This window comes from Microtus pennsylvanicus, chromosome 8 (genome assembly GCF_037038515.1).
Source record: "Microtus pennsylvanicus isolate mMicPen1 chromosome 8, mMicPen1.hap1, whole genome shotgun sequence".
Classification (NCBI taxonomy): Eukaryota; Metazoa; Chordata; class Mammalia; order Rodentia; family Cricetidae; genus Microtus; species Microtus pennsylvanicus.
Genome location: NC_134586.1, coordinates 56,384,748 through 56,406,896, shown reverse-complemented (window position 1 = coordinate 56,406,896; position 22,149 = coordinate 56,384,748). Strand labels below are relative to the sequence as shown.

At 41.6% G+C, this 22,149-nt stretch overlaps 2 pseudogenes; both read left to right on the top strand.

Moving 5' to 3' along the window:
* Positions 1 to 5,061: 5,061 nt before the first annotated feature.
* Positions 5,062 to 6,647, top strand: LOC142855329 (vomeronasal type-1 receptor 44-like; annotated as a pseudogene).
* Positions 6,648 to 15,844: 9,197 nt separating this feature from the next.
* On the top strand, positions 15,845 to 17,369 carry LOC142855328 (vomeronasal type-1 receptor 92-like; annotated as a pseudogene).
* The last annotated feature ends 4,780 nt before the right edge of the window (positions 17,370 to 22,149 follow it).

The window sequence follows — 22,149 nt, the reverse complement described above, 5'->3', positions numbered from 1 at the left end:
GGATACTGGCCTCACCTCCTCCTAAGCCCACGTGTAGGAGGCAGGAGCAGTTTCCCTTTCCAGACCACCCCATGCATTTTGTATTGTCTCACAGCAGGGGTGAGAACGATGACCACATGCTAAGGGTGCATTGCTGGATTTTGATCATAGTGTAAAGCTGAGATTGTGTTAATTAAATGAAAACCTGAAGTCAGGAGGTGGAACCAGTGGCTAGCTGATAATATTAGCCATAGAGGGCAAAAAGGAGAGCACTGGTAAAATCAGAAGATTTAAATCTAGATAAAAACAGCAGAGGTGAGTGCTATGAAGATGCCAAAATCAAGAGCATATTTCATAATAATAAGTATGGACAGGTATCCCTCAGCCCTGACATAAACCATGCTCTGTTTGCTTTTAGCACCAGATGATGGGTGGGCTGTATATGTGCTATAGCTATAGAGGAGGAAGCAGACATTACTCCTGATTGTCTTCTCCCTGGATGCAGTAGGCCACCAGCATGCACTAGGGACCACAAATTTTTTTCCTTCCCTTCCAATCTCCACTCATCTCCAGATCACAAATTCAGGTAATTGTTCTGACCTCTTGTCACTGGTTTGAGGTCTATTTAATGATGTCAATGATCTCAGGTTGTCTACGATTTGGGTAAAGACAGAATGATGCGGTTTCTACAGTCATGACTTCCTGACTCTGTGCAGTACAGGGAGGGGATTCTTGCTCTGTTGCCCTGAGCAATTGAAGCCTTCACAGCTGTTTCTAGCAGGAAATGCTCAGGATCCTTCTGGACATTTCTTCATCCAGGTGTGGTTTTTCTTCTCTTCTGTTCTTTAAGCCTTTCCATTCTCTTCCCCAGTGTGGCCTCTTTCATGGTACCTCTTTCACAAAGCCCCATCATTTCTCTGTTACTTAAGCGCTTATATCAGAACACCAACCCTTTCTCTTTGCATGATACAAGAGGCCTTCCCAGAGCTATCTCAGCATATTCCCTTGCAAGTTCTATTTTGAGAAGTGCCTCTTAAATCACCTTGCTGAAGTCATAGAATATCTGTTGTGTCTGCTGACCACAAAGTCCATGCTGAGCAGGGCAGATGTGAAGTAAATAGCCTGATCTAGGAAGGTAGGACAGGCTACGAGAGGCCCTATAGCTTGTTTCCTGAAGGGTGCACAATTCTGAGAATGCTCTCTATAGCAGTGACACACTAGCCAAGATGGTAGCATCTCTCATTGCAGGACTTACTTTGTAATACATAAAGAATTTGACACCATGTATGCTTGATGTAGAAATTGAATGAATGCAATTGGGTGTCCTGCAAAATGTGGACGTAGTGTGTAACTTAGGGAGTTGTGTGTCCCTGGCAAACTGGTACCCATTATTATATGAAATCATGTCCCCATCTTTGGTCTGTGTTCTGTAGAAAGAAAGAGAACTTTGTCTTGGTGCTGTGGAATTCCACCTCCGGTAAAGCTCTTCCTATTATTTCAAAGCAGAGTTCCCTGAAGCCAAGATGTTGAGAATATCACAGAGGGTTCAAGGCCTCTGCCCCTGCCTTGCTTTCTGAAGAGTTTAAGGTTTCAGGACTGTGGTTTCTGAAGTGACAGAGAACATGAGATTTTATAGTAATGAAACAAAGCACACAGGACTTTGACAATGAGATATTTGTGTAAGAATAAAGTTTCCTCTCACCCATGCCTCTTTCTGTTTCTTCTCTCTTCTCTCTCCTCTTTCTTTTCATGACCTAAAAAGAACAGGGAAACCTGGGTACTCAAAAGAAATAACATGCTACTTACCAAAGCGAAAATGTATGTTTCAGACAAGCTTCTCTTTAGAATTTTAATTTTTTCTGATGTATGTATTTAAAATGTATGGAATTTGTGTCTGCATGTACATCTGCACATTAGAAGTGGGCATCAGATCAAATGGGCTTACAGTTGTAGACAGTTCTGAGCCTCAATGTAGCTACTGAATTGAACTCTGAGCAATTTCTGCAGCCCATATTTTTTCATTTTTAATTACGTGCATCTGTGTTCACATGTGTGCAGTTGTCCACAGTAGGGCATCAGATCCCCTGAAGATGAAGTCAGAAGCAGTTGTAAGCTTCTTGATGTAGATGCTGGGAACTAATCCTGTGTTCTCTGCTAGAGCAGTATGTGCTCCTAACTGCTGAGTCTTCTCTCCAGCTCCCACGCTAGGCTTTTTAGTCTTTTTATGTGGGTGTTGACATCTACACTCTGATCTTCTGCTTCCTTAACAAGTGCTCTTATCCTTCGTGCCATTCCCAGCCCCCTTCAAGCTAGTCTTTTAGAGCGCTTCAGTGCATGCGTTATTTAACATGAACTACATGTATTTCAACACACAAACACAAACATGCTTGCACTCATAGCATTTATTCTGTAGGTCTACAGAGGTCATCATGGACTGGTGACAGTGTGTTACATGTCACCACTTGAAGGCTCATGGAACCTTTATTGCCACTTCACTGTGATTTCCCCAGGTTCATTAAGAGAAACCATTCTGTACACAACATATGTGTACAGAAAATTATTTTTCTTTTCTTTACTTTGGGAAAATTGATCTTTCTCCTTCCCTTCTCCCCATTGACTGGGACGTGAGAAATACCTTCATATGTTATAGAAACATTCACAATTAAGTGGAAATAATTTAATAAAACTATTCACCCAAAATACATTGCTATATAAAATACCCAGTCCTTTTATCAGGCAAATCGATTAACTCTTCTTGTGATACTATAGAATTTTTATATTTGGATAATTTTTTTAAAAATATTTTCGCCAATTTCTCATTACAATTATGAATTCTAAAATAAACACGTATATTTATAGACTTTAATATGTTTTCTTTCTCTCAATATCAGATACTACAGTAACATGGTCTAAATTATTATACAATACCATCATCTTATAACCTTAGTTTTACAATGACATTCTCTTAATGCCATCTCACCGGACAAACTATAAAATGTTAGTGCTCTCATGTGTGCTAGAAAAACATTGTAGAGTTGGTTCTCTCTCTACTTCCCATGGGTTCTAAGGATTGACTCAGGATCAAGTTTTCATGTCCACTGTCTATTGTTGTTATCCTCCTGTCTCTACTTCTTAAAACTAGCCTACAAGTGTGCACCACCACACATGTCTCGGTTGGTTGCATCATCTGCTCTGTATGGATGATGGTACATGAAATCAATCACATTTGTTCTACTAGAGACATTCTGCCAGCCTACCATTTCACAACCTTCCTGGTAGAAATTTTAGCCTCATGTCCTTTGAGTCTGGAGAAATAACAGCACTCGTTGCAGGAGAGATGACATCAGAATCCTAAGGAGTTCACCTTTCATGTTGTCTTGGGTGCTTTTCCTTCCTCTGGAACCACATGAAGGAATGCTACTGTAATGGTAGTTCTGTTTGAATTTACATAGAGTCACTCTGAATTCTCATACTAAATAAGGAAAAATTAGAGCCTGTGTGTGGCTAATGTTGTTTGCAACCAACAGCTTGCTAGTACTGAAAATGGTCAAGGTGAAGAGAGAAACCCCAGGATTGAAAGAAGGAAAGCACATTGGAGTTCTGTAGAGGTTTGTGCAGATGTTACATTGCCCTTACTTTCTTCTCTCATTTCTGTCCTTTTCATTTCAGGCAGGACGGAGCTGAACAGTCATTAACAGAGCTGCCTTCATTGTCCAATACTACACGCATAAGGCATACATGAGAAAGCCATCAGCCAACACTGCACAGAGACCATCATGTGCTGGACACACTTCATGCCTGGTGTGTAGACTTCATTGCATGTCACGCACGATGTATTCCAGACACAGGAACATGGCTGTCCACATTTCTAGAGGAGGTGTATGGAACTCAGCCTCAGAATCCTCAAAGCTACACTCTGAAACAATGGCACATCACGGGGAGAATTTGAAGTAGTCTATTAGGGATCACAATTCTCAACATTTGTAATAAAACATTATTAAGAATATTTGGTAGTAAAGGAACAGAACAAAGAGGAAACTGAAATAAAGGACCCTGTCTGTGGCAAGCACATGGGAGTTATGTCCTGTGAAGGTGGCATTTCTAGTTTTTGCAATCTTCCTAGTTCGAATTCACCACAACCAGCTGCTTGTGTCCCCGACGATGAGAACTCTGCAGGGGAGAACAGGACAGTTCATAGGGACGCTCTCACAGCAGCTGTGGGGACGGCAGTGTGTGCTGTGATGCACAGCTGTTGGTTTCCATGAATGCCCATGTGCAAGGGAGCCTCACAAAGGACAGAGAAATATGACACTGGGAAAGCACTAGAACAACAGGGACTACGGTGTCTTCTGAGGTTGGGGTGAGCTGATGTAGAGGATTCCAATGAAAAAGGATGAACTAAGCTCAACTGGTCATGTATTCCCAAGGTAATATCATTGGTTAAGATTCACAATCAAGGCTGTCTGAGATGTGGGGTATCTTGCTTTTCCCCCACAAGGTTTACTCTGTGCTTCTTGACCACATAAGATGAGTCAGAACAGAAAGCTGTACACTTACACTAACTTTAGATACACTGTCTTCTCTGAGATAAGCATTGGAATCTCAGGCAACAGTGTCCTTCTCCTCTTCCACGTCCTCGCATTCAGTAGTGAGCACAAGCCCAGACTCACTGACTTGCCCATTGGCTTCTTAGCTGTAATCCACCTTCTGTTGCTGCTGTTTGCGAGCATCATAGCTGCTGATATTTTCATGTTTCATCAAGGATGGGATGACATCACATGTAAATCTCTTTTCTTCTTATACAGATTTTTGAGAGGTCTCTCTGTTTGTGCCACCTGCTTGCTGAGTGTGCTCCAGGCCATCACTCTCAGCCCCAGAAACTCCCATTTAGCAAAGTTCAAAAGAAAATTATCCCCATGTCACAACTTGTGGTCCTTGTTTGCCCTTTGTTCCTTCTATTCATCATTTTCCACTTACCTTTTCATATCCATGGTTAAGACTCCTAATGTGACCTCAGACCACCTACTCTATATGACTGAATCCTGCTCTCTTGTACATTTCAGTGTCCCAATGAAATACATAATGTCCACATTGTTCATCTTCAGGGACGTTTTTGTTATGGGTATCATGTTTCTCTCCAGCGGGTACATGCTGATTCTGCTGTGCAGGCACAAGAAGCAGGTCCAGCATCTTCACATCGCCAGATTTTCTCCAAAAGCATCACCAGAGCAAAGGGCCACCCGGACCATCCTGCTGCTCTTGTGCTTCTTTGTGCTCATGTGTATCTTGGATAGCATTATGATATTCTCAAGGCATATGTTCAAAGATGATCCAATATTCTACTTTATCCTGCTGCTTGTGAGCCATAGCTATGCCTCAATCAGTCCTTTTGTGTTCATCAGCACTGAAAAGGATATCATTGGCCTTTTCTTGTCTATGTGTGAGAGGACAATGACCAGAGTGTAATATCGCAGCTTACACAAAAAAGTGAGTTTTGGCCATGCATAAACATCTATAACAACAGGATATAGAGATAGGAGGATCCTTGGGTCCTGGTACTCAATAGTCTGGTTGTGGTGTTAGTCAGAGAATTCGTCTAGATGGATAAGAAAGATAGGGAAAGAGAAGAACACCTGCAGTATGAATTCTAATTGGTATTAATAATAAAAACCCAGAGGCGTATATAGGGGTTACTGCTGAAGACCAGAGAAGCAGGGTGCCAGTCATTAGAGAGCTCCTTTACCTTTAGCAGTACTCAAACTGAAGGGTGATCCTGCCCTCAGACTGCATCCCCAGACTGCCTCTGTCTTCACCAAAGCAGACTTTACTACAGAGGCAAGCATAATCAAAATTCTTTGTAAAGTATTTATACTTGAGTCAACTAATATGTCATCCAAGTAATTGGTGACCTGCCCATTGATCTTTTGGCCCTAATCCACATATTATTGTTTCTGATCACCGCAGACATAGGTACAGACTTTTTTTTTCTGGTGGAATTAAGAACATTATATGTAAATTCCTTGTTTACTCGTACAGAATTTTTAGGGGTCTCTTCCTGTGTACCACCAGCCTGTTGAGTGTCCTCCAGGCTATCATCCTCAGTCCCAGAAGCTCCTGTTTAGGAAAGGTCAAGCACAAATCTGCCTATCCCATCTCATTGCTCTTCTATCCATGAGTGTCTCTTATAGGTCCATTGGCAATCACTTCTTAGTGTCGACCTTGGGTAACTACACGTATGGTACCCAATTCTAGTATCTTTTATCTAAGAGTTATGTAATTTGAAGTACATTTTCTACACTGCTGCCCCTCGGGGAAGCCTTTCTTATTAGTCTCATGGCCTTCTCCAGCGGGTACATGCTGACTCTCCTGTGCAGGGACAAGAAGCTGTCCCAGCATCTTCACAGCAACAGCCTCTCTCCAACAGCATCTCCAGAGCTATGGGCCACCCGGACCATCCTGCTGCTCATGAGCTTCTTCGTGGTTTTCTACATTTTGGACATTGTTATCTTCCACTCAAGAATGAAGTTCAAGGATGGCTCAATATTCTACTGTATCCAGATTCTTGTGTCCCATAGCTTGCCACAGTCAGTCCTTTTGTGCTGATTAGTACTGAAAAGCATATGATTAAGTTTTTGAGATCAATGTGTGGGAGGACAATAAATATTTGATTATTCAGTGATGGGTGTGATCCCTTAATATAAACAATATGCTGTCATCAGAGCTGTGAATTGTGGCATGGTGGGAACAATCTGTGCCTTAAATTAAAATATAAAGTCATCATTTTATGTTGAATCTGTTTACTATATGTGGATGGCAGGTTATATAAAGAAAATTAACTGCCTCGCCCTCAGATATCATGTGAAGTTTTTATTTTTTCATGGGGTTTTCACGGAGACCTGTGAGGTTATTCTCACTTGACCTGAGTTAACACATTCCTTTTAATTTTTAAATAAAAATTTCTTTTTAACTTTTAACTCTTTGTGTTTGTGTGTGTGTGTGTGTTTGCGTGCATGTGAGTGCATGTGTGTGTTTCTGTGTGTCTACATGGATGTGGATGTCCATAGTTGTCAGAGTTATCATATACTCTAGAGCTAGAGTTATGGGTTCATTGTGGGCCACCCAATGTAGGAGAAGGCAATCTAATTTGTGTGTTCTAGGAAGCAGTATCCTTGCCTGATGAGCCATCTCTCTGGCACAATGATGTAGGTTCGTCTTCTTTCTATCTATTGCTTTTATTGGTTAATTAATAAAGAACACTAATTAGCCAAGCAGTGTTTAAAAAAATACAATTTGTATGTTTGCGGCATAAGCTAGCTAGGTGGCTGGGAGCTGGGCAACAGGAACGCAGCCCCATGTTCCTTCTACAAATTGGCACCCAACGTGATTGACTAAATCCACATAAAAACCTGAGAGGGCTTTAAAAAAACGGAGAGAGAGTTTAACACAGCTTTTTGCGGTTTGCTAGAGTGTGCTGCAGAGAATTTTTCCTGACTCAGCCTCAGCATTTTAAAGTGCAGCTTCCTGGGTTGTGCTGCCAGCGCGAACTCTGGCTATAAAGCATTTCAATGGCTTTTATGGGACTGAATAGGGAAGAAAGTACTCCGAGAGCATGCCTGTGCTTGCCGCCTAGGCAGACTGTGGGATCAGGCTTAGGCAGGCAGGAGTGCATGGCAGATTTCTGCCACCATACAGAAAGATGTTTCCAGGCTGCACAGTGCTCTGCCTGTCAGATTTGTCTGTAACTTGGATGAAAAGAGTTTCTGGGCTGCACACTCAGTCTCAGAGTTAAAGTACTGAGTGTGGCTCCTACCTAGTGGCCCCTGAGCTAGTGTAAAATTGTACATCCTCCATTTTGAAATTGGAGACAGTTGGAGCCAACATTCAGAGCAGCCTGTCACTCTGCAGCTCAGAGGCACAACTGATTCAGTCACAAGTGGCTCTAGCCGCAATAACTGTTTTTTACCTGTGAATGTCACAGCTTAGATTCTTACATGCTTAGTGATTTAAAACTGCAAAACAAATAATGTTCATGGATAGTAAAGAATTACAGATTCACAATTAGACAGATTCTGACATAAAAGACTTCTAAATGGGTCATACTGTTAGATAAACGTAGGATTGGAAGAGAGATCATAAAGAGTATAAAGGGTCATAAACAAAGTTTATCATGTGAGGCATACTTCACATGATCAACGCCCTGGGAAGCACACTTCATACAGACCAACACACTTAGACACAGTTCATATAACTTAAAACACATAGAGGCACACATCACACAACGCAACACACACTCAGAACATCCTTCACACAGATGGACACACTTACCCAAACATTTCACACAGCTTACACAGTCAGAGGCACACTTCACACAGGTGAACATACACTCAGTAAAACAATTCACACTGCTTAGCACACACTCAGAGGCACACTTCACCCAGCAAAAGTGTGAGGCACCCATTCACACCTAGAGTTGAGTGGGAAGAGAAAGACCAGAGGTCTGTTCCATGTCCTGTGTACACTTTGAGTGAGTCACAGCGTTCAGATCAGCCTGCATGTTACCCGACGGAATGGTGTTTAGCAAGGTGATGTTCCTTTAACATATCAAGAGTGTGGTTGACTAGAAAGAAACCACACAGCAGTAAGATGCATAAAACACGTGAGCAGAGGGGCCTGGTGGCTCAAGTCTGTAGCCCTGAAGCGGAAACAGGAGGGCGGTGAAAGCAAGACAGCATGAGAGACAGGAGTGCGTCCAGGCCAACACACAACGATACAACACCAAAAACAAAAAGAAAGAATATTATTATTAAAAATCCCCAAATAAACATATGTAAAATATGCAAGGAGAGGTTTAGTATTGCTTCATGCCCCTGGGAGAAGAGCATGAGACACACAATGAGACACCACAATCACACATCAGAGCAGCACCGACACTGACTGTCAGATGGAATGGCAAATGCGAGGAGCTTAGTGGAAACGTATGGGAATTTCAGAGTCACACACAACTCATGGGAGCATCCAAACCCCTCATCCTAATGCAGAGAAATCAAAAAGTCTGAAATTGGTAGAGACCAATTACGTATGAAGTTAAAAATGAGCCAAGTTTGGTCGCCTATGTGATGTGACACTCACACTCCTCTGACAGATGTGTCGTGGGAATTTATGAGGAAAGTTTGAGCCCAGCACCCGCCCCACAACCTCAGTTTGATGTTTTCTAGGATGCAATGGAGTAAAACTAACAGACAGACAAAATTCCCACCAGGGATGCCATGTTTTCAGGGCCCCAACGGGATCTTAGTCACACACAGGCATTAGAATTGCAGGTTTCAGAGAGGCATTAAAGGCACCAGTAACCCAAGCCTGTGAGGATCTCCTCAGGCAGAGAATTCCCCTGTCATGTCCATCTGGGTAAGGGCTCTGCACACCGTGCAGACTCAGAAGGTGGTCGGGTCCCAGGCAGGCTTTAGAGGAAGAGCAGTGGGCTCAGGGAGGTTTTCAGTATCTGCAGGAGATGCTGAGCTCTGGCAGCCCCTCAGCACAGGGGACTGTGTACTGTACAAATGAGGGATTTGCAGTGAACGATGTTTGTCTCTGTAATTTAGAATCTTCCAATTACATTGCATTAATCTTAAGCCTGTATTCCTTTTTTGATTGTAAAATTTCAGATTGACTAGCTGTGTCAGCATGCATGTTTCATGTGTGTACTTTTAATATGTAAATAAGGGAATTGATGTTTTCTTTTTACATTTCAATTAAACCCTCTTAGCATGTGTGGTTGTCATATCCCAGATATGAGTATTATAAGTGACTTCTGTAGATAGGGTATTTAAAAAATTTTCCAGGATCTTTTGAAATAAGTCCCACCCCATTTTCCACTCTTAGAGAATATTGTCTCACTAATAGACAGTATATAATCAAGATTTTTCATATATTTTTCTTCCTCAGTTCACTTTCAAAAGTTGCCAACTGGTGGTGTTGGTCTCTGCCCAGACTTTAGAAGTTAAGAAATGTCAGCGGAGGAGACCATGGAGAAACTGCAGACAACTAACTATACAGCACAGAGAGAATATGATGATCTCTCTGGACCCTGAGGAACCAGGAACTGGTAAGTGCAGAGCTTGGTGGAATCAATCTTTATGTTCTATGAACTGAAATAAAAACCACTTCCAATTCCTCTGCTAGGGGAAATTCATGGTCCTTCCTCTCTTCAGAGAAGCCGATGGGACAGACTATCTCATTCATTTCCTTTGCTCTTTGCATAGCTTTCATATTTTTCAAACTGCATCTTTCTAGAGATAAACTCAAACCTCCGTACTTTTACTGTTACTCACAGTGCATGTGACAAGGAGGGCAAAGCCACGTAGGGAGAAAGCCAGTCTCAGCTGTGACTGCGGTGTGGGGAGGGTCAGGACGGCAGGTTCTTCTGCAGCCCATGTGAGTTTCCCAGAGCTGAGAGTGGCATCTGTGGCCAGGCTCTGCAGTGTTCTCTCTCTCACTCTAAGGGAAAGCTGCCCTACCTCAGTTTCTGGAGGAGTATGCAAACACTTAGTGAACATTCTGGCTCCTGGCTTTAGCTCTGGGAAGACCTATAATCATTTTAATTACAAAAACAAATGTGAAGGCTAATTTCAGCAGTTTTGCAGAAATAGCTGTCACTTCTTAGGATTTTGCTCATCCTATTACTCATGTTGATTTACTTCATGGCCTCTCTGAACACAGAGCTGGATTCTTCTAGGTGATGGTTTGCCTCTCCTGATACACCAACCATCTCTCTAGTAGAGCTCCAGCTTTGCAGGTCGAACTGTGCAACACACAGAGGATACTGGCCTCACCTCTTCCTAAGCCCACATGTAGGAGGCAGGAGCAGTTTTCCTTTCCAGACCACCCCATGCATTTTGTATTGTCTCACAGCAGGGGTGAGAACAATGACCACATGCTAAGAGTGCATTGCTGGATTTTGATCATAGTGTGAATCTGAGATTGTGTTAATTAAATGAAAACCTGAAGTCAGGAGGTGGAACCAGTTGCTAGTTGACAGGAATTAGCCATAGAGGATAAAGAGGGAAAGCACTGGCAAAATCAGAAGATTTAAATCTAGATAAAAAGAGCAGAGGTGAGCTGTATGTGATGGCAAAATAAAGAGCATATTCCATAAAAATAAGGGTGGAAGGTATCCCTCAGCCCTGACATAAACCATGCTCTGTTTGCTTTTGGCACCAGATGATGGGTGGGCTGTATATATGATATAGCTATAGAGGAGGAAGCAGACATTACTCCTGATTGTCTTCTCCCTGGAAGCAGTAGGCAACCAGTATGCACTAGGGACTGCAAAGTTTTTTCCTTCCCTTCCAATCTCCACTTCCCTCCAGATCACAAGTTTATGTCATTGTCCTGACCTCTGGTCACTGGTTTGAGCCCTATGTGATGATGTCATTGACCTCACGTTGTCTGTGATTTGGGTAAATTTAGAATGATGCGGTATCTACAGTCATGAGTTCCAGGCTCTGTGCACTACAGGGAGAGGATTCTAGTTTTGTTGCCCTGAGCAGTTGAAGCCTTCACAACTGTTTCTAGCTGGAAATGCTCAGTATCCTTCTGGACATTTCTTCATCCAGGTGTGGTTTTTTTCTTCTCTTCTGTCCTTTAAGCCTTTCCATTCTCTTCCCTAGTGTGGCCTCTTTCATGGTACCTATTTCACAAAGCCCCATCATTTCTCTGTTATATAAGGTCTTATATTCAGAACACCAACCCTTTCTCTTTGCATGACACAAGAAGTCTTCCCAGAGCTATCTCATCATATTCCCTCTCAAGTTCTATGTTGAGAAGTGCCTCTTAAATTACCTTGCTTAGGTCATAGACTATCAGTTGTTTCTGCTGACCACAAAGTCCATGCTGAGCAGGGCAGATGTAAACTGAAGTGCCTGATAAGGGAAGGTAGGACAGGCTACGAGAGGCCCTGTAGCTTGTTTCCTGAAGGGTGCACAATTCTGAGAATGATCTCTATAGCAGTGGCACATTAGCCAAGCCTGCTGCATCTTTCCTTGCAGGACTTACTGTGTAATATGTTCAGAATTTGACACCATGTATGCTTTGACATAGATATTGAATGAATGCAATTGTGTGTCCCTCAAAATGAGGACGTAGTGTGTAACTCGAGTGAGTTGTGTGTCCCTGGCAATCTGGTACCCATTATTATAAGAAATCATGTCCCCATCTTTGATCTGTGCTTTGTAGAAAGGAAGATAACTTTGTCTTGGTGCTGTGGAATTCCACCTCCAGAAAAGCTCTTTTTGTTGTTTCAAAGAGGGTTCCTTGAAGACAAGATGTTGATATTATCACTGAAGGATCAATACCTCAGCTCCTGCCTTGCTTTCTGAAGAGCTTAAGGTTTCAGGGGTGTGGTTTCTGGTGACAATGGACTTGAGGTTGGATAGTAAATGAGATATTTGTGTAAGAATAAAGTTTCCTCTCACCCATGCCTCTTTCTGTCTCTTCTCTCTTCTCTCTCCTCTTTCTTTTCATGGGCAAAAAAGAACTAAGGAAACCTGGGTATTCCAAAGGAATAACATGCTACTTACCAAAGCTAAAGTGTATGTTTCAGGCAAGATTCTCTTTAGATTTTTATTTTTGCTTATGTATGTTTTTAAAGTGTATGGAATTTGTGTCTGCATGTACATCTGCACATTAGAAGTGGGCATCAGATCAAATGGCGCTTCAGTTCTAGACAGTTGTGAGCCTCAGTGTAGCTACTGAAAATTGAACTCTGAGCAGTCTCTGCAGCCCATATTTTTTCATTTTTAATTACGTGCATCTGTGTTCACATGTGTGCAGTTGTCCACAGTAGGGCATCAGATCCCCTGAAGATGAAGTCAGAAGCAGTTGTAAGCTTCTTGATGTAGATACTGGGAACTAATCCTGTGTTCTCTGCTAGAGCAGTATGTGCTCCTAACTGCTGACCCTTCTCTCCAGCTCCCACGCTAGGCTTTTTAGTCTTTTTATGTGGGTGTTGACATCTACACTCAGATCTTCTGCTTCCTCAATAAGTGCTCTTATTCTCGGCGCCATTCCCCGGCTCCTTCAAGCTAGTCTTCTAGTGCGTTTCAATGCATGCGTTATTTAACATGAACTGCATGTATTTCAACACACAAACACACACATGCTTGCACTCACAGCATTTATTCTGTAAGTCTACAGAGATTATCATGGACTGGTGACAGTGTGTTACATGTCACCACTTGGAGGCTCATGGAACCTTTATTCCACTTCACTGTGATTTCCCCAGGTTCATCATAACAGAATCCAATCTGTACATAACATATGTGTACAGAAAATTATTTTTCTTTTCTTTACTTTGGGACAATTGATATTTCTCCTCCTTCCCTTCTCCCCCATTGACTGGGACCTGAGAAATACATTTATATGTTATAGAAACATTCACAATTAAGTGAAAATAATATAATAAAACTCTTCACCCAAAATACTATTGCTATATAAAATACCCAGTCCCTTTATCAGGCAAATTGATTAACTCTTCTTGTGATACTATAGAATTTTTATATCAAAATTTTTTTCACCAATTATTCATCTCAATTATGAATTCTTAAATCCATAAGTTTATAGATTTTAATATATTTTCTTTCCCTCAATGTCAGTTGCTACGGTCACATAGTCTAAATGATAATACAATAGCTTCATCTGATAACCTTAATTTTACAATGACATTTCTCTTAATGCCATCTCACTGAAAAAACTATAAAATGTTAGTGCTCTCATGTGTGCTAGAAAAACATTGTAGAGTCGGTTCACTCTCTAGTTCCCATAGATATTAGGATTGACTCAGGATCAAGTTTTCATGTCCACTGTCTAATGTTGTGATCCTCCTGTCTCTACCTCTTAAAACTAGCCCACCAGCGTGCACCACCACACATGTCTTTGTTGGTTGCATCATCTGCTATGGATGGATGATGCTACATGAAATCAAACACATTTATTCTATTAGAGACATTCTGCCAGCCTAACATTTCACAAAATTCCTGGTAGAAATTTTAGCCTCATGTCCTTTGAGTCTGGAGAAATAACAGCACTCACTTGAGGAGAGATGACGTCAGAAACAACATTTCATGTTGGCTTGCGTGCTTTTCCTTTCTCTTAACCACATGATGAAATGGTACTGTAATGGTATTCTGTTTGAATTCACATAGAGTCACTCTGAATTCTCATACTAAATAAGGAAAAATTAGAACCTGTGTGTGGCTAATGTTGTTTGCGACCAACAGCTTGCTAGTACTGAAAATGTTCAAGGTGAAGAGAGAAACCCCAGTATTCAAAAAAGGAAAGCACATTGGAGCTCTGTAGAGGTTTGTGCAGATATTACATTGCCCTTACTTTCTTCTCTCATTTCTGTCTTTTTCATTTCAGGCAGGGACGGAGGTGAACAGTCATTAACAGAGCTGCCTTCATTGTCCAATACTACACGCATAAGGCATACATGAGAAAGCCATCAGCCAACACTGCACAGAGACCATCATGTGCTGGACACACTTCATGCCTGGTGTGTAGACTTCATTGCATGTCACGCACGATGTATTCCAGACACAGGAACATGGCTGTCCACATTTCTAGAGGAGGTGTTTGGAACTCAACCTCAGAATCCTCAAAGCTACACTCTGAAACAATGGCACATCACGGGGAGAATTTGAAGTAGTCTATTAGGGATCACAATTCTCAACATTTGTAATAAAACATTATTAAGAATATTTGGTAGTAAAGGAACAGAACAAAGAGGAAACTGAAATAAAGGACCCTGTCCGTGGCAAGCGCATGTAATTTCTGTCCTGTGAAGGTGGCATTTCTAGTTTTTGCAATCTTCCTAGTTCGAATTCACCACAACCAGCTGCTTGTGTCCCCGATGATGAGAACTCTGCAGGGGTGAACAGGACAGTTCATGGGGACGCTCTCACAGCAGCTGTGGGGACGGCAGTGTGTGCTGTGATGCACAGTTGTTGGTTTCCATGAATGCCCATGTGCAAGGGAGCCTCACAAAGGACAGAGAAACACGACACTGTGAAAGCACTAGAACAACAGGGACAACGGGTGTCTTCTGATGTTGGGGTGAGCTGATGTAGAGGATTCCAATGGAAAAGGATGAACTGAGCTCAACTGGTCATGTATTCCCAAGGTGATAGCATTGGTTAAGATTCACAATCAAGGCTGTCTGAGATGAGGGGTCTCTTGCTTTTTCCCACAAGGTATACTCTGTGCTTCTTGACCACATAAGATGAGTCAGAACAGAAACCTGTACACTTACACTAACTTTAGATACACTGTCTTCTCTGAGATAAGCATTGGGATCTCAGGCAACAGTGTCCTTCTCCTCTTCCGTGTCTTCACACTCAGTAGTGAGCACAAGCCCAGACTCACTGACTTGCCCATTGGCTTCTTGGCTGTAATCCACCTTCTGCTGCTGCTGGTTGCGAGCATCATAGCTGCTGATATTTTCATGTTTCATCAAGGATGGGATGACATCACATGTAAATCTCTTTTCTTCTTATACAGATTTTTGAGGGGTCTCTCTGTTTGTGGCACCTGCTTGCTGAGTGTGCTCCAGGCCATCACTCTCAGCCCCAGAAACTCCCATTTAGCAAAGTTCAAAAGAAAATTATCCCCATGTCACAACTTGTGGTCCTTGTTTGCCCTTTGTTCCTTCTATTCATCATTTTCCACTTACATTTTCATATCCATGGTTAAGACTCCTAATGTGACCTCAGACCACCTACTGTATGTTACTGAATCTTGCTCTCTTGTACATTTCAGTTTCCCAATCATATACATAATGTTCACATTGTTCATCTTCAGGGATGTTTTCGTCATGGGTATCATGTTCCTCTCCAGCGGGTACATGCTGATTCTGCTGTGCAGGCACAAGAAGCAGGTCCAGCATCTTCACATCGCCAGATTTTCTCCAAAAGCATCACCAGAGCAAAAGGCCACCCGGACCATCCTGCTGCTCTTGTGCTTCTTTGTGCTCATGTGTATTTTGGATAGCTTTATGGTATTTTCATGGCATATGCTGAAAGATGATCCAATATTCTACTTTATCCTGCTGCTTGTGAGCCATAGCTATGCCTCAGTCAGTCCTTTTGTGTTCATCAGCACTGAAAAGGATATCATTGGCCTTTTCTTGTCCCTGTGTGAGAGGACAGTGACCAGAGTGTAATATTGCAGCTTACACAAAAAAGTGGGTTTTGGCCATGCATAAGCACCTATAACAACAAGATATAGAGATAGTGAGAGAATTCGTCTAGACGGTTAAGAAAGACAGGGAAAGAGGAACACCTGCAGTATGAATTCTAATTGGTATTAATAATAAAAACCCAGAGGCGTATATAGGGGTTACTGCTGAAGACCAGAGAAGCAGGGTGCCAGTCATTAGAGAGCTCCTTTACCTTTAGCAGTACTCAAACTGAAGGGGTGATCCTGCCCTCAGACTGCATCCCCAGACTGCCTCTGTCTTCACCAAAGCAGACTTTACTACAGAGGCAAGCATAATCAAAATTCTTTGTAAAGTATTTATACTTGAGTCAACTAATATGTCATCCAAGTAATTGATGACCTGCCCATTGATGTCTAGGCCCTAATCCATGTTTTATTGCTTCTCAGCACCACATTCATAGCTACAGACATTTTTATTTCCTGTTGGGGATAAAAACATTATATGTAAATTCCTTGTCTACTCATACAGAATTTTTAGCTGTCTCTCCCTGTGTACCACCAGCCTGTTGTATGTCTTCCAGGCTGTCAATCTCAGTCCCAGAAGCTCCTGGTTGCAAATTTCAAGCACAAATCTCCCTATCACATCTCATTGGTCTTCTACCCAGGAGTGTCTCCTGTAGGCTATTGGCAATCACTTCTTAGTGTGTATTTTGACCACAATCATTTTGATCTTATGTAACTACACATATGGTACCCAGTTCTAGTATCTTTTGTCTATGAGTTATGTAATTTGAAGTACATTTTCTACACTGCTGGCCCCCAGGGAAGCCTTTCTTATTAGTCTCATGGCCCGCTTCAGCGGGTACATGCTGACTCTCCCGTGCAGGCACAAGAAGCTGTCCCAGCATCTTCACAGCAACAGCCTCTCTCCAAAAGCATCTTCAGAGCTATGGGCCACCCGGACCATCCTGCTGCTCATGAGCTTCTTCGTGGTTTTCTACATTTTGGACATTGTTATCTTCCACTCAAGAATGAAGTTCAAGGATGGCTCAATATTCTACTGTATCCAGATTCTTGTGTTCCATAGCTATGCCACCGTCAGTCCCTTTGTGCTGATTAGTACTGAAAAGGATATAATTAACCTTTTGAGATCAATGTGTTGGAGGACAATAAATATTTGATCATTCAGTGATGGGTATGATCCCTTAATATAAACAATATGCTGTCATCAGAGCTGCGAATTGTGGCATGGTGGGAACAATCTGTGCCTTAAATTAAAATATGAAATCATCATTTTTCTGTTGAACTTGTTTACTATGTGGATGGCAGGTTATATATAGAAAATTAACTGCCTTGCCCTCAGTTGTCTTTTGAAGTTTTTATTTCTCCATGGGTTTTTCAAGGAGACCTGTGAGGTGTTTCACAGTTGACCTGAGTTAGCACATTGCTTTTAATTTTTAAATAAAAATTTCTTTTTAAGTTTTAACTCTTTGTGTGTGTGTGTGTGTCCATGCGTGTGAATGCATGTGTGTGTGTGTGTGTGTGTGTGTTTCTGCGTGTCTCCATGGATGCGGATGCCCATAGATGTCAGAGCTATCAGATACTCTAGAGCTAGAGTTATGCGCCATTGTGGGCCACCCAATGTAGGAGAAGGCAATCAAATTCGAGTGTTCTAGGATGCAGTATCCTTGCCTGATGAGCCATCTCTCTGGCACAATGATGTAGGTTGGTCTTCTATCTATCTTTTGCTTTCATTGGTTAATTAATAAAGAAAACTAATGAGCCAAGCAGAGATTAAAAGAATACAATTTGTGTATGGTTATTTTGGGGCATAAGCTAGCCAGGCGGCCGGGACCAAGCAGCAGGAACAAATTGGCACCCAACATGATGGACTAAATCCACTTAAAAACCTGAGAGGGCTTTAAAAAAACGGAGAGAGAGAGTAACACAGCTTTTTGCTGTTTGCTAGAGTGTGGTGCAGAGAATTTTTCCTGACTCAGCCTCAGCAGGAAAAAAGCCACGCCATTTTAAAATGCAGCTTCCTGGGTTTTGCTGCCAGCGCGAACTCTGGCTATAAAGCATTTCAATGGCTTTTAAGGGACTTAATTGGGAAGAAAGTACTCTGAGAGCATGCCTGTGCTTGCTGCCTAGGCAGACTGTGGGATCAGGATTAGGCAGGCAGGAGTGCATGGCAGATTTCTGCCACCATACAGAAAGATGTTTCCAGGCTGCACAGTGCTCTGCCTGTCAGATTTGTCTGTAACTTGGATGAAAAGAGTTTCTGGGCTGCACACTCAGTCTCAGAGTTAAAGTACTGAGTGTGGCTCCTACCTAGTGGCCCCTGAGCTAGTGTAAAATTGTACATCCTCCATTTTGAAATTGGAGACAGTTGGAGCCAACATTCAGAGCAGCCTGTCACTCTGCAGCTCAGAGGCACAACTGATTCAGTCACAAGCGGCTCTGCCCGCAATATCTATATTTGACCTGTGAATATCATAGCTTAGATTCTTACATGCTTAGTGGTTTAGAACTGCAAAGCATATAATGCTCCTGGATAGTAAAATATTGCAGATTCACAATTGGACAGATTCTGACATAAAATACTTCTAAATGGGTCATACTGTTAGATAAACGTAGGTTTGGGAGAGAGAATATAAAGAGTATAAAGAGTCATAAACAAAGTTATCTTAAAAAAGAGGGTAAAGTCTTTAAAGAGACAGAGTAAAGATAGTTAAAGACTAAAAGAAATAAAGAAAAATAAGCCACATAAAAATTGAAAATTAGCAGAGGGTCTGGATTATGTATTTTATTGTGTTTTCTTTAAAATTTTTGACTGGGAAGGAGCTAAGTACAAAAACCTTTTCAGTAAATGGGCTGCTAAGCTGAACCTGCATATATGTTCTAAAGGTATCTTGACTTCACAATTTGGATCTAAGGATATCATGTTTTGGAGAGGGTCTTCTTTTGTTTTCACAGAGGATGAGACCCTGTGGATTGCTTCTATCTTAATATGCTACGATAGACCACAGCCTCCTGAAAGGTTGCTGTGAACGCCCTTAAAAAATATTTCCCTCAACTGCTGACTTAGATGAAACTGGCATACAGGTTACACCATGAAAGATCTGATTAACAGTGTCCCTATTCAGCACAAAGCATTTTGGAGAGAAATGACTGCCCCCATATTCCCAAATATTGTTTTTAAATGTTCTTTTACATTTAAAGGGGGATATGATATAGATATGAATAATTTGCATTGGTATGGCTTTTAAGGTCAATTTTGTTATATGTATATGTTTTTCTGATCTTGATTAAGGTATGTGATTGTATAGTTCATTTAAAAATGTAATGTATAATTAAGAAATATAGGTTAATACATAATCATCGATAATAGTCAAGTTTGTAGTCATTTTAGTTAGATTTTCTAGATTACATAGATATATTTCAGATAGGCATTCTTCATATCTTTCAAAGACTGTAGAAGATGGCATTTTAAATGTTTTAATAACTTAGGGCTTTTCATGACGGTGAGACACGTCTGCTACTAACAGCACTAGCTACTTAAAGAGGAAGATGGGCATTGAAGAGGCTCCTTATGGAATTTGGTAGCCATTTGATCAAGAAACTGCACTTGCCTGGACTCTTGCATAAACTGGACACAAAGAACCTGCAGAGAGAGGACTGCTGAACTTTCCTAAAGGTGAGATAGCCTTTCCGGGTTCCTGATTCATGAAAGAGTCTGTGAGACATTCTGAAGAACACAGCAGATAGTGACTAACTGCCTTTGAATTTTCCTGCTTCATGAAAATGTCTGCTGGATACTGTGGGCCTGAAGGCTGAAGATGGATTCCCCAATGGTACAAAAAACTTTGGATAACTATCCAGACAACGAGATGTCTCTGTCCTTTCTAGAGTTTGGAAGTTGCTTATTTCTCGTTTACTTAGGTAATATTATATCCATCTGGAGTCTTTAATGGAGTTGAAGAATGGATAGATAGTTATATTTTTCCTTAGTTATGATAAAAGACAAAGTATATATAAATATTGTAACTGTAATTCTTGCTTGATAACTGTTTTGTTATTTTACTATGTTAAAGTGAAAGCCTTTCTTTCTTGTTTAATTAGAAAAATGGGAAATGATGTAGGTGGGTCTTCTATCTATCTGTTGCTTTCATTGGTTAGTTAATAAAGAAAACTGCTTGGCCTGATAGGTCAGAACATAGGTAGGCAAAGTATAGACAGAACAGAATGCTGGGAAGAAGGCAATGAGGCAAAGGCCAAATCTCTCCTCTCAGAGAAGGACACAGGTTAAGATCTTTCCCGGGAAGCCACCACCTTGTGGTGCTGAACAGATTAGTAAATATGGGTTAAAGCAAGCTGTGAAAATTAGCCAATAAGAACACCGGGCGGCGGAACGCGGCCGGAGGACGCCCAGCGCAGCCGGCGGTGACCCACTGGGACCAGAGCGGCAGCAGAGGACACAGGCTGCTGGTGGCGGGAACCGTCCCAGCAGCAGAAGCAGGCTGCAGGGACCGCGTGCAACACCAAGAACAGATCACCCCACTACAATTAAACCAAAGAGGTAGGCCTTCGGTTGGGGAGGTCCCTGGCAAAGGAGGAGCCGGGTCCTATTCCTGAAGACCTTTCTGAGGGGTGAGTGGGATCTTGGCCCCCGGCAGGAACCAGGAAACAGAGCAAGGGCATTTTGTAAGAGGAGCCCCTGGCCAGCAGGGGAACCTGAACCAGTTTTAAAAGACCCCTTAGATAGCATCGATAGGAGAAGATGGGCAGGCGCCAAGGAAAGAATTCACCCAATAATCTGAAAAACAACATGAAAACACCAGAACCCAACGATCTTACAACAGAAGGTCTCCAACACCATAACACAGAAGAAGTGGAAAAAATTGACTTTATGAAAGCTGTAGAGTCCCTTAAACAACATGTGAAAAATGCCCTTATAGAAATGGATGAGAAGTATAACCAAAAATTTGAAGAAATGAGTAAATACGTACATAATACCCTGGGAAACCAAGAAAGAACGATCAAACAGGTAATGGAAACAGTTCAAGAATTGAAAACTGAAATGGAAGCAAGGAAGAAAACACAAACTGAGGACCAGATGGATATGGAAAATCTAGGTCAACGAGCAGAGCCTACAGAAACAAGCATAATCAATAGAATACAAGAAATAGAAGAAAGAATCTCAGATTCTGAGGACACCATAGAGAAAATAAACGCTCTGATCAAAGAAAACTGCAAAGCCAACAAATTCTCATCACAAAACATTCAGGAAATATGGGACACAATAAAAAGACCAAATCTAAGAATAATAGGAATAGAAGAAGGAGAAGAGTCACAGCTCAAAGGCCCAGAAAATATTTTGAACAAAATTATGGAAGAAAACTTTCCCAACATAAAAAAAGATATTCCTTTGAATATTCAAGAAGCATATAGAACACCAAACAGACTGGATCAAAGGAAAACATCCCCTCGCCATATAATAATCAAAACACAAAATATACAGGTTAAAGAAAGAATACTAAGAGCTGCAAAGGAAAAAGGCCAAGTAACTTATAAAGGTAAACCGATCAGACTTACACCTGATTTCTCTATGGAAACAATGAAAGCCAGAAGGTCCTGGATAGAAGTACTGCAGAAGCTAAGAGACCATGGATGCAAGCCCAGACTACTATACCCAGCCAAGCTTTCATTCACTATAAATGGAGAAATCAAGACATTCCAGGATAAAAACAAATTTAAACAATACGTAGCCACGAATCCAGCCCTACAGAAAGTAATAGAAGGAAAATCGCAACCCAAGGAATCCAACATTGCCAACACTGCTTACAATAACTCAGGCATCTAGCGACCCTTCACTAGCACAACTCAAAGAAGGGAGACACACAAATTCTACTTCCAAAAACAATAAGAATATCTGGCGTAAACAACCACTGGTCATTAATA